Genomic DNA, 12463 nt, shown 5'->3' on the forward strand with positions numbered 1-12463 from the left:
TTTATCCTCTTTCTTGTCTTCAATGAGTATTTCTATCACTTCCTCTCCTTGTTCTTTCTGATGCTCCAGATAGTCGTCTTCAAACATTTCTTCTACCAACCCTTCTATCATATCCACATTCATGTAGTTCTCTTGCTCTGAAGGGTGTTGCATTGATTTGAAGACATTGATTACCATTTGTTCATTATGCACCCTGAAGGTCATTTCTCCCTTCTCCACATCAATAGTGGTTCTTGCTGTGGCTAGAAATGGTCTCCCCAAGATGATTGAGCTGCTTCCTTCCCCTTCTGTGTCTAAGATTACGAAGTCTGCGGGGAAGATAAACTTCCCGACCTTCACTAGTAAATTCTCCACAATACCATTGGGTGTCTTGATTGATCTATTGGCCATGACTAGTGACATCCTGGTGGGTTTAATTTCTTCTATGGCAAGCTTTCTCATCAATGATAGAGGCATCAAGTTGATGCTGGCACCTAGATCACACAGGGCATTTTCCAATGTTATTTTGCCTATGGTGCATGAGACTACAAAACTCCCTGGATCTTTGAGCTTTGGTGGGATACCCATCTGGATCACCGCGCTATATTCTTCAGTGAGCATGATAGTTTCCTTTTCTTGCCAACTTCTCTTCTTGTTGATTAGCTCCTTCATGAACTTGGCATATAGGGGCATCTGCTCCAGTGCCTCAGCCAAGGGAATATTGATTTCCAGCTTTTTGAAAGTCTCAAGGAACTTGTGAAATTGTTGGTCCTTTGCCTCCTTGTTGAATCTCTGGGGATATGGCAGTGGAGGTACAAAGGTCTTCTCTGCTTGTTGCTTTTGATTTTTGGTTGGCTCTTCAATTTCTTCATTCCCCTTTTTTGGAATTTTTTATTGTTCCTCCTTTTCTTGAGGTTGCTTTGAAGCTTGCTTGCTTGCCATTGCATCATCATCATTGGCTTCCTCTGTGTGTGTTGGCTGTTCCTCTTCTATTGGTCTTTTGCTGCTCTCTACTTGCTTCTTTGTAGTGTCATTGTTGCTCATCAATGTTCTCCCACTCCTTAATTGTATTGCCTTGCATTCTTCCTTAGGATTTGGGATTGTATCACTCGGCAGTGAGCTTGAAGGTCTCTCAACAGAAATCTATTTGGAGATTTGCCCAATTTGTCTCTCTAAACTCTTCATGGAGGCTTCATAGTTCTTGGTTGTCATTTCTTGTTGTTTCCACATTTTGTCTATCAAGGTTTCCAAGTTGGTGAGTCTTTGAGATTCAGATGATGCTTGTGGTGGGTTGTGAGATGTGGATGGTGGATGGTGGGTATTTTGGTTGGTGGGTTGGTTATTAGATTGGTAATGGTTGGGGTTGGGGTAGTTATTTTGAGGTTTTCTGTAGGGGTTTTGGTTAGTTTGCTGCTGGTTGTGGTTTTGGTTGTTTCTTGAAGTGTTTTGGTTTGAGTTCCTCTGCCATGGTTGTTGGTTTTAGGTGTGGTTATCTCCCCATCTGAGGTTTGGGTGGTTCTTCCAGGATGGATTGTATGTATCACCATACACTTTATTTGGTCCTTGGTTGTGCATGTACTGGACTTGTTCTTGCTGCTGCTCCTCTTGAGTTTCTTCATTTTGCCCCCATGTGGATGATGGTTGGCTTGTGTTAACTGCTGCAAATTGGAGGCATCAATCCTCTTGGCCATTTGCTCAAATTATTGTTGAATTTGCTGCTGCATCATCTTGTTTTGAGCCAAGATTGAATCAACTCCTTCTAGCTCCATTACTCCTCTCCTTTGTGATGGTTGGCGATTTCTTTGATGAGCGAAGAAATATTGATTGTTGGCCACCATGTCAATAAGATTTTGAGCTTCTTCTGCTGTTTTCATCAGTTGCAATGATCCTCCAGCTGAGTGGTCAAGTGATTCTTGAGCCTTTAGAGTGAGTCCTTCATAGAAGTTCTGTAGCTTGTCCCACTCAGTGAACATTTCTGGTGGACATTTCCTCAACAGAGCCTTGTATCTCTCCCATGCTTCATACAGATTTTCAGCATCCAATTGCATGAATGTTTGCACCTCAGTCTTCAGCCTGATGACTCTTTGAGGTGGATAGAATTTGGCTAGAAATTTAGTTATCAAGTCATCCCAACTAGTGATGCTTCCTTGGGGAAAAGTTTCAAGCCATTGTGCGGCCTTGTCCCTTAATGAGAACGGGAACAGCAGAAGCTTGTAAGTTTCAGGATTCACACCATTGGACTTGACAGTGTCACAAATCCTTAAGAAGGTAGATAGATGTTGATTTGGATCCTCCAATGGTCCTCCCCCAAACGAGCAGTTGTTTTGGACCAATGTAATGAGTTGTGGCTTCAGTTCAAAGTTATTTGCATTGACATTAGGGGTGAGAATGCTGCTTGCACAATGTCTAGCATTTGCAAAGGTATAGGAGGCCAATACTCTCCTCTGCTGTGGGTTATTGTTAACTCCTCCTTCTGGATTATATGGATCTCCTTCCATCTCGTGATATTCTTCCTCAGATTCTTCCTCTCCAACAATATTTTTCCCTCTTTCAGCTCTTCTTAACCTTCTAAGAGTTCTCTGGTCAGTTTCAGATAAAACAGGAATGGATCTCCCTGTACCTGACATACATACACAACAAAAGAAACACCACCAGTAACTCTTCAATCTATTGCTAGAATGAAGTTTAGTTTAAGCAAAATTTCAAACAGTTAGCGTGTTAGTAAAAAATTTGAGAAACAGAAAATAAAAAGTGCTAGATCTAGATCTCCACTTCACGTAATCATTGCCAATCTATTTCAATCCCCGGCAACGGCGCCAAAAACTTGATGCGTATTTTCGGAAAACAAAAAGCGAATTCCAAACATACAAAACTAACCGGCAAGTGCACCGGGTCGTATCAAGTAATAAAACTCACGGGAGTGAGGTCGATCCCACAGGGATTGAAGTGGTTTGTATTCAACAGAAGCTAAATTGCATGAAATTAAAAAGGGAGAGGGATAATTGCAGTAAATTAAAGAGCAGAGAAGGTAAATGTGCTGAATCTTAAAGAACAAGTAATGTAAATTTCAGAAACTTAGATTGCAAGAAATGTAAATTGCAGAATCTTAAAATGCAAGAAATGTAAATGGCTTGAATTGTAAAGGGAATTGGGAGTTGGATTTGCAGAAATTAAACAAGGAAAAGAAAAATTCAACAAACAGGAAAGTAGTATATGACTTGAATTAAACCGGATCTAAAACGGAATTGAGAAAAAGCTTAGTGTAGCAATGAAATAAGGAAATTGAAATTGAAAGCTATGGATCTCAGGACTCAAGAGACTAGATAGTTGAGTCTAGATCTCACTGCCTTCCTAGATCCAACAAGAACGATGCAATCGGAAACGAAGAAAAGTAAGTTGCAGAATGAGTAGAAGAAGAAGCAATTAACAGAAAAGGAAATTCAATTAAGCAGAAAACTAAACAAGATCTCAAGGTGAGATTGAAACAGAAGTTCTTCAATTCTCCACCCAAGATCCGAAGCAAGAAAAGTAAAGAGTGCTCAACAAGAACCAGGAAGAAGAGAGATCAATTCTCCTCCCCAATTCTCTAGAATTCTAAAACAACAATTCAGAAAATGTAAAGTGAGTTCTCTACTGTAAGTGTTATGAAAATTCTAAAAGGAAGCTCTGTAAAAACTTAAATCCTAAGCTATTTATACACTTTCTTCAAATGGTCTTCAAGCCTTGAATTGGGCCTTTGTTCTTGATGGAATTGGGTTGATAAAGGCCTTGGTTGATTGCTCTTGGAGTTGGAGAAAGATCCATTGTGAACCGGGTTGAAAAACATAAAAGCTTGAGTAAAAGTTTGAGTAAAAGTTTGAGGTCAAACTTTTACTCAAACTTTTCCCATCAGCTAAGCTTCCTTGCTGCTACCAACGTTTGAGCCAAAGTTTGGGGTCAAACTTTTGCTCAAACGTTGGCCCCCTTGTAAATGTGTGTCGCGAAATTTACTTAATGACACGTAAGCACCAGGCACGCGTCCGCGTGCCCTAGATTTTGTGCGATTCGCGCAAAGCCAGCCGCGCGCACGTGCAACTCTCTGTTTGCGTGACTTGGGAACCAATATTTTCATATGACGCGTGCGCGTCATTCACGCGCACGCGTGGCTGGCCATTTTTGTAGAAGACGCGTTCACGTGAACAAGTTTTGTGCTTCTAGCACACTTCCAGTCCCAAGCCAGCACAACTCTCTGCCCAAATACATATTTACGTCGAATTCCAAGGTCACACGTACGCGTCAGTGACGCGTACGCGTGGACTGCCAAAATCACCAATGACGCGCACGCGTTATCGACGCACACAATTGAGGAAATTTGTGCGCAAGGCACCATTCCTGCGCCACTCTCGCGCAACTCTCTGTTCGTCTTTATTTTTCATGCACACCCATCTGACGCGTACGCGTCAGCAACGCTTGCGCGTCGTGTGCTCTTTTTTTTTTGAAGTGTCCGGTTCCTATTCTAAAATAGCTGCATGATCAAAACACATGTAAAACGAAGGAAAATAGTAAAAACTCAATAAAAATCAAATAAATAAGAAAATCACTACTACAAAAAATAATTAAGGATACGAAATTATCAGGTTGCCTCCCAACAAGCGCTTCTTTATCGTCACTAGCTTGACGGTCAGCTCCTCTAAGGAGGAGGATCATAGGGGCTCAGCTCTTCACCCCTTACTTTGAACTTCTTCCCTGTGTCTCCATAAATTAGCTCAATATGCTCCAGAGAGAGGATTCTATTTACTATATAAATCCATACTGGATTCTTAGTCAACACCACCTTTATTCCTGGGGAGAAACCTTCAGTGGGGATCTTTTTATTTCTCCATCCCTTGGGTACTTTCTTCTTTTTGAGAACCTCCTCCTTGGTGGATGATGCATTCCTAACACCAAACTTAGGTTTGATGTCAGGAGAAATTTTATTGATTGCCACCAAAGGAGGTTTGAGCTGCAGATTCTGTTGTCCGTCATCAGGGGGTTCTTGAAGGTTTGGATCAATAAGCTCAGTCTGCATGCAACTCTCTTCTTCACCTGTTGAATATATATCTTTGAAGACATGAAAAACTAGTTGCTCATTATGCACTCTAAGCACTAATTCACCCACTTCTACATCAATCAGAGCTCTTCCAGTGGCTACAAATGGTCTTCCTAGAATTATAGAGGCATTCTCATCCTCCCCTGTGTCAAGAATCACAAAATCTACTGGGAGGATGAACTTACCCACTTTGGCCAAGATATTCTCCACTAATCCGTATGCAGACTTCATAGATTTATCTGCCATCTGTAATGCTATCTTTGTGGGTTGTGCCTCTTGGATTTGTAGCTTCTTCATTACAGACAGGGGCATTAAATTGATGCTTGCTCCCAGATCACATAATGCTTTCTCAAAGGTTATGCTCCCAATGATGCATGGAATTTGAAAGCTCCCTGGATCCGGCATCTTCCTTGGCAAGTTATTCTAAATTATGGCACTACATTCCTTAGTCAGGACCACCGTCTCATCTCCCTTTAAAGGTTTCTTCTTTGACAACAGCTCCTTCATGAACTTGACATAAAGAGGCGTGATGACAAGTCATCTTATGCTTGCTTTTCAAGTATTTTTCACTTGTTTTATTAGATTTTATGTACTTTCTTACATTAGAAATAAGTAATTTGAAGTGGTTTTGCATGGTTTTGTTGAATCAATCAACCATCCTTTATTTAACACTAAATCATGAGGTTTAAGCTAAAATTAGTTGGTTTTTGAATAATTTATGAACCTTGTGAATTTGGTGATACTTTGATTGGTTGTTTTGATTACTTGTAGGTGAAGAAATGGTGGAAAAAGGAATTTTGGCACACTTTTGAAGTTAAAGCATGCTTTGGACCTTAGGCCACGCTTTGGAAAGCGTGACCCAAGGAAATAAAAGTGTGGCACATCAACCAAGGGAGCAAAGGGCATAGCGCCAAGTGAACTCACTTAACTGAGCGCCCAAAGAACCAATATTCACAAGGCAAAACTCATGGTGCTCAGTTAATTAAGTTAACTTTTTCGTGCCTCACCCAAAAGAAAATCAAGGCACAACACTAAGGAAGGAAGTAACTAAGGTTCGAACTGGGGAACACAAGGAAGGAGCAACACAAGACTTTGGAAAGGAAATTAGCCAAAATTCATCCACCAGGGCTCGAACCAGGCACACATGGAACCAAAAAGAAGCGCTACTCAAAGCAAAGGGAGTTAATTTACCTTTGTTAACTGAGCGTTACTCAAAAAGGAGAAATTGTGCACCAGAATAGCTTCAGTGGGATTCAAAAGGGGGAGCTTTGTACTCAAAGCAAAGTAACACTACGTTACTTCTTTTTCACTGAGCGCTACCTGTGAAATAAAATTGGCCATAAAATTGGCCTCAGCAAGGCTCGAATCTGGAACCTTGTATAAGCTTGAGGCGCTACGTTATGTTGATTCACTGAGCGCTATACTAGTACAAGGAAAATGGGGCACCAAATTGATCCCAACCAAGGATCGAAGTGAAGCATCATTCTACAACAAAGGGGGTGCTCAACGAGGTTTGTTAACTGAACGCCAATGCTGGGAAGGCTGCACGCATCAAAAGAGCCTGGGACCAAAACTTGTAGCGCTCAGTTGGTTTAGTTAACTGAACGCTCCCTTGGAGGTGAACCATGGGTCTAATTTTAATTCAATTGCCACTTTGGATCCAATTCTTCACCAAATGAGAAGCCCACTCCAAATTCTGAAGATAAAAAATAGAAAGTGTATAAATAGGACTTAGTTTGAGTTATAGAGGACCTTTTGACCTTTTGCTTACTTTTGAACTTTCATTTTTGAGTTTTGAGCTTTGAATTGGGAATTGGGATTGAGAGCTGAGTTCTCTCCTCCTTGTTCTCACTTTTCCATTTCTTGCTTTCTGTTTTTGAATTGTGGATAGAGATTGAAGGAATTCTATTTCAATCCTTGATCTACAATTCATTGTTGTTCTCTTCTGCATAATTCTAAGGAATTGTGAATTGGATTTAGCTTTCTGATTTTATTTTCATTTCTTCTGCTACCTTTGCTTTCTATTTTGGGAATTTGAATTGAGATTGAAGAGCTTCATTGATTCTAAGTTTGAGAATCATCTTTCACCTCTCTTCTCAATTGTTCCAAGAAGTGGATCTGAGTTTCCTTTACTATTTTCATTTTCTTTTCTTCTACAACTTGTTCTCTATTGGACCAAGGAAGAAATTGAGATCTAGACTTATTTTCTAGTCTCATTGAGCCTCTGAGCTCTTGAATTTCTTTCCTAGCTCTTGCAATTGAGTTGAATTTACTTTCTGTTTTGTTCTTCATTGCAATTTTCCAATTCTGTTTAGATCTGCTGCACTTAATTCATTTTCTTTACTTTCTGTTGTTAAATTCTAAATCTCACCATCCCACACCCCTTTATTATTCAAGCAATTTACATTTCTTGCACTTTAAGCTTCAGCTGTTTACATTTCTTGCAATTTAAGTTTTAGTCATTTACATTTCTTGCAATTTATGATTCAGCTATTTTACTTCTTCTGCTCTTTAATTTATTGTCAATTCCCCCTCTCTCTTTTATTTTCATGTCATTTACCTTTTGTTGATCATAATTCACTCAAATCATCACTTATTTACTTAACTAAATCAACCACCTAACTAAAATTGCTCAATCCTTCAATCCCTATGGGATCGACCTCACTCATGTGAGTAATTACTACTTGATGCGACCTAGTACACTTGCCGGTGAGTTTTAGATGTTGAAAATCTGTTTTTAACCCATCAAGGCATTTGTTCCAAAACCTCAGCAAAAGGAATATTGATTTGCAGCTTTCTAAAGACTTCCAAGAACTTTGAAAACTGCTTGTCCTTGGTCTCTTTTTGAAGTCTCTGAGGATATGGCATTTTAGGCCTTTATCAGGAGCCTTTGGCAATGTAGCATAAGTGTCAAGAGAGTCTGAAAATGGGTTGTCTACACTCTTTGGAGGGACATGCTCTACCTCTTCCTTCTTCTCCTCTAGAGCTTCTTTTTCAGCGGGCTCCTCACTAACTTGTGCTCTCATACTTGCCACTTGTCCATTTATCAAGGTGATAGCCTTGCATTCCTCTCTTGGATTTGGAATTGTGTTACCAGGAAGGCTATTAGTTGTCCTCTGATCAATTTCATTAACTCTTGTGGCTATTTGACCCATCTGAATCTCCAAATTCTTGATTGATGCTCTGGTTTCCTGCACAAAACTCTTCATCATCTCCCAATTTGCATCTTCTTGGGATTTAGAGTTTGCCTGCTGAGACTAAAATTGACGGTTATTGTAATTGTTCTGTTGGAAGCTGTCCTGAGAATTATTGTTAAATTTCTGAGGTCTCTGAGGTTGGTCTCTCCATCCAAAATTTGGGTGATTTCTCCACCCCTGATTGTAGGTCTGAGAATAGGGATCATTATTGGGATTCCTAGGACCACTCCCCATGTAATTGACCTGTTCAGAAGAGGGTTGAGCATAATCATAATTATCATTTTGCACAAAGTTACCTGCCATGTCATAGGAGGTCTCTTGGGGTGAATTTTGAGTGTTGATAGCTGAGACTTGCATGCCACCCATCTGTTGAGTAAGTAGATTTATTTGATGAGACATAAGCTTGTTCTGAGCAAGAAGAGCATTAACAGCTTCCACTTCCAACACGCCTCTCTTCTGAAAGGTCTCAGAGTTTACAAGATTTCTGTTAGATGAGTATAAATATTGGTTGCTAGCTACCAATTCAATAAGCTCAATAGTCTCCTCTGGTGTCTTCTTCTTGTGTAGTGAACCACCTGTAGAGGTATCTAAGCTCATCTTGGACATCTCACCCAAGCCTTCATAGAAGATATCTAGTTGGGTCCATTTGGAGAACATGTCCAGAGGGCATTGCCTAGTCAGTAGCTTGTATCTCTCTCAGGCTTCATAAAGGGTTTCACCCTCCTTCTGCCTGAAATTCTGAACCTCCAACCTAAGCTTAGTCAGCTTCTTTGGTGGGAAAAATTTAGTGAGAAACTTAGTAACAACCTTCTCCCAAGTATTCAAACTCTCCTTTGGTTGGGAATCTAGCCATAGCTTTGCTTTATCCCTCATAGCAAAAGGGGAGAGCATGAGTCTGTACACCTCTGGGTTCACTCCATTTGTCTTCATAGTATCACATATCTGCAGAAAATCAGAGATAAATTGATTTGGATCTTCATGAGGAAGCCCATGATACTGGAAGTTCTATTGCACTTGGGTGACCAATTGTGGCTTCAACTCAAAGTTTTTTGCAGCTGATGAGCGGATAATTTATACACTTTTTGGCATTGTTTTTAGTATATTTTAGTTAGTTTTTGTTATGTTTTTTTACTAGTTTTTATTCAAAAATCACATTTCTGGACTTTACTATGAGTTTGTGTGTTTTTCTATGATTTCAAGTATTTTCTAGCTGAAATTTAGGGACCAGAGCAAAAATCTGATTCAGAGGCTGAAGAAAGACTGCAGATGCTGTAGGATTCTGACCCTCCTGCACTCGAAATAGCTTTTCTCGAGCTACAGAAGCCCAATTGGTGACGCAAACTGGCGTTTGAACGCCAACTTTCTACCCTATTCTGGCGTTAAATGCCAGAACTGGCATAAAAGCTGGAGTTAAATGCCCAAACTGGCACAAAAGCTGGCGTTTAACTCCAAGAAAAGTCTCTACATGTGAAAGCTTCAATGCTCAGCCCAAGCACACACCAAGTGGGCCCCGAAAGTGGATTTCTACACTAACTATTCTAGCTTACTCATTTTCTGTAACCCTAGGTCACTAGTTCATTATAAAAACCACTTTTAGAGATTCATTTTGTTCCTGATGACAATTTACATTCAAACTTGTATCTTCTACGGCATGAGTCTCTAAACCCCATGGTTGGGGTGAGGAGCTCTACTGTGTTTTGATGAATTAATGCAATTACTACTGTTTTCCATTCAATCACGCTGGTTTCTCTTCTAAGATATTCACTCGCACTTCAACTTGATGAATGTGATGATCCGTGACACTCATCACCATTCTCAACCTATGAACGCGTGCCTGAAAACCACCTCTGTTCTACCTTAGACTGAGTACATATCTCTTAGCCTCCTGATTCAGATCAGAGTCTTTGTGGTATAGGCTAGAATTATTGGCAGCCATTCTTGAGATCCGGAAAGTCTAAACCTTGTCTGTGGTATTCCGAGTAGGATCTGGGAAGGGATGACTGTGACGAGCTTCAAACTCGTGAGTGCTGGGCGTAGTGACAGACGCAAAAGGATCAATGGATCCTATTCCAATATGAGTGAGAACCTGCAGATGATTAGCCGTGCGGTGACAGCACATTTGGATCATTTTCACTGAGAGGACGGATGGTAGCCATTGACAACGTTGATCCACCAACATACAGCTTGCCATGGAAGGAGCCTTGCGTGCGTGAAGAAGAAGACAGTAAGAAAGCAGAGATTCAGAAGACAAAGCATCTCCAAAACCTCAATCTGTTCTCCATTACTGAATCACAAGTACTCTTTATTTCATCTTGTTTATTTTTCATAAATACAATCACTCTCATTATTAATCTCCTGACTAAGATTTACAAAATAGCCATAGCTTGCTTCAAGTCGACAATCTCCGTGGGATCGACCCTTACTCACGTAAGGTATTACTTGGATGACCCAGTGCACTTGCTGGTTAGTTGTGCGGAATTGTGAAAGTGTGAATCACAATTTCGTGCACCAAGTTTTTGCCGCCGTTGCCAGGGATTATTCGAGTTTGGACAACTGACGGTTTATTTTGTTGCTTAGATTAGGAATAATTTTTCTTTGTTGGTTTAGAGTCACTAAATTTGAGTCTTTTATTTGAGTTCAGTTTTATATTTTAAGTTTGGTGTCAATTACATGTTTTTATTTTTCTTTCAATTTTTTTTCGAATTACATGTTCTTAGTTCTTCATTGATCTTCAAGTTGTTCTTGTTTATTTTTCTTGTTTGATCTTTAGTCTTTCTTGTTTTGTGTCTTTCCTTGTTTTTCTTGTGCATTTTCAAATTATTAGTGTCCAAAATATAAAATTTTTAAGTTTGGTGTCCTGTGTGTCCTTATTTTCTTAAAAATTTTCAAAATTTGTTCTTGGTGTTTATCTTGATCTTCAAAGTGTTCTTGGTGTTCATCCTGACATTCAAAACTTTCATGTTTGTTTTCTTTGTTTTGATCTAAAAAAGTTCTAAGTTTGGTGTCTTTTTATTATTTTTCTCTTTTTTCATTAAATTCAAAATATCTTTTCCCTTTATTTTAATTAAATTTTCGATTTTTACTTTTAAAAAAATTCAGATTCTTAATTTTTTTATTCTATCTTATCTTAGTCTTAAGTTTTAAAATCATGTCTTTAATTTTAAAACGTATCTTTTTCAAAACTCCCTAACCACTTTCTCTCTCTTCAATTTTCGAAAATCATATCCAAGGTTTTTCAAATTTCTTAATTAATCAATTATTTTAGTTTTCGAAACTTTTATTTTATTTTCTATTTATTTTATTTTATTTTATTCGGTTGCTTTTAATTAAATAAAATAAAAATAAAAAATATAATTTATTTATAATTAATATCAATTCCCTTTTTTCCATCATGGACATAAGTGGAAATGAACAGTCCAGAAGGACTCTGGGGTCATATGCTAACCCCATTACAGCTACATATGGGAGTAGCATCTGTATACCTCCCATCAAAGCAAGCAGTTTTGAGCTAAATCTTCAGCTCATCATCATGGTGCAGCAAAATTGCCAGTATTCTGGTCTTCCACAGGAAGAACCTACTGAGTTTCTGGCACAGTTCTTACAAATTGCTAACACAATACGTGATAAAGAAGTGGATCAGGATGTCTACAGATTATTACTGTTTCCATTTGCTGTAAAAGATCAAGCTAAGAGGTGGTTAAATAACCAACCCACAGCAAGCATAAAGACATGGAAACAGTTATCAGACAAATTCCTGAATCAATTTTACCCTCCAAAAAGGATGACACAGCTAAGGCTGGACATCCAAGGCTTTAAACAAGTGGATCATGAATCCCTTTACAATGCCGGGGAGAGGTATAGTGGGATGCTAAGGAAATTCCCCTCTGAAATGTTTTCAGAGTGGGTACAGTTAGACATCTTTTACTATGGGCTTACAGAAAGAGCTCAAATGTCTCTAGACTACTCAGCTGGTGGATCTGTACACATGAGAAAGACGATTGAAGAGGCTCAAGAACTCATAGATACGGTTGCTAGAAATCAACATCTGTACTCAAGCAGTGAATCCTCCATAAAAGAAGAGGCTAGGACAGTAACTACTAATCCTAGTCCTCATGAACAGATTGTTGAACTTAATCAGCAATTACTCTTTATGACAAAACAATTAGCAGAATTTAAAGAGATGCTCCAAGACACTAAAAATGCTAACAAGAATGTGGAA

General features: G+C 39.2%; 1 non-coding gene across 1 annotated transcript; it reads left to right on the top strand.

Annotated features, from left to right (window-relative positions):
* The first annotated feature begins 8896 nt into the window (after positions 1 to 8896).
* Positions 8897 to 9003, top strand: LOC148580513 (small nucleolar RNA R71). Its single transcript, XR_015899165.1, has one exon. It is a non-coding gene; the product is annotated as a small nucleolar RNA R71 (small nucleolar RNA).
* Positions 9004 to 12463: the final 3460 nt, after the last annotated feature.

This window comes from Arachis ipaensis, chromosome B10, assembly GCF_059453495.1.
Source record: "Arachis ipaensis isolate K30076 ecotype BB chromosome B10, ASM5945349v1, whole genome shotgun sequence".
In the NCBI taxonomy this organism is placed as follows: Eukaryota; Viridiplantae; Streptophyta; class Magnoliopsida; order Fabales; family Fabaceae; genus Arachis; species Arachis ipaensis.